Raw genomic sequence first — 349 nt, 5'->3', positions numbered from 1 at the left:
AAAAAAAAACACACACACATATATATATATATATATATATATATATATATATATATATAGTGAGACAGTTTATGAGTGATATAAATAAATTGATTAATAAAGAAAAAGACAAATAAATTAAATAATAAAAAAAAGAAAATATATAAATAGTAAATAAATAAAAAAAGGAGACAAATAAATAAAGAGGAAAATAAATAAATAAGTAAAAAGAGACAAAATAAATAAATAATTAACAAAGAGGAGACAAATAAGAAACAAAGAGAAACAAAAAAAAAAATTAAAAAAAAATAAAAAAAAAGCAGAAACAAAATAAACAAATTAAAACAAAAAAAAAAATAAACAAAACAAA

Source organism: Eimeria mitis, genomic scaffold (assembly GCF_000499745.2).
Source record: "Eimeria mitis Houghton genomic scaffold, Emh_scaff3282, whole genome shotgun sequence".
Taxonomy (NCBI): Eukaryota; Apicomplexa; class Conoidasida; order Eucoccidiorida; family Eimeriidae; genus Eimeria; species Eimeria mitis.
This window is presented reverse-complemented; position numbering follows the sequence as displayed.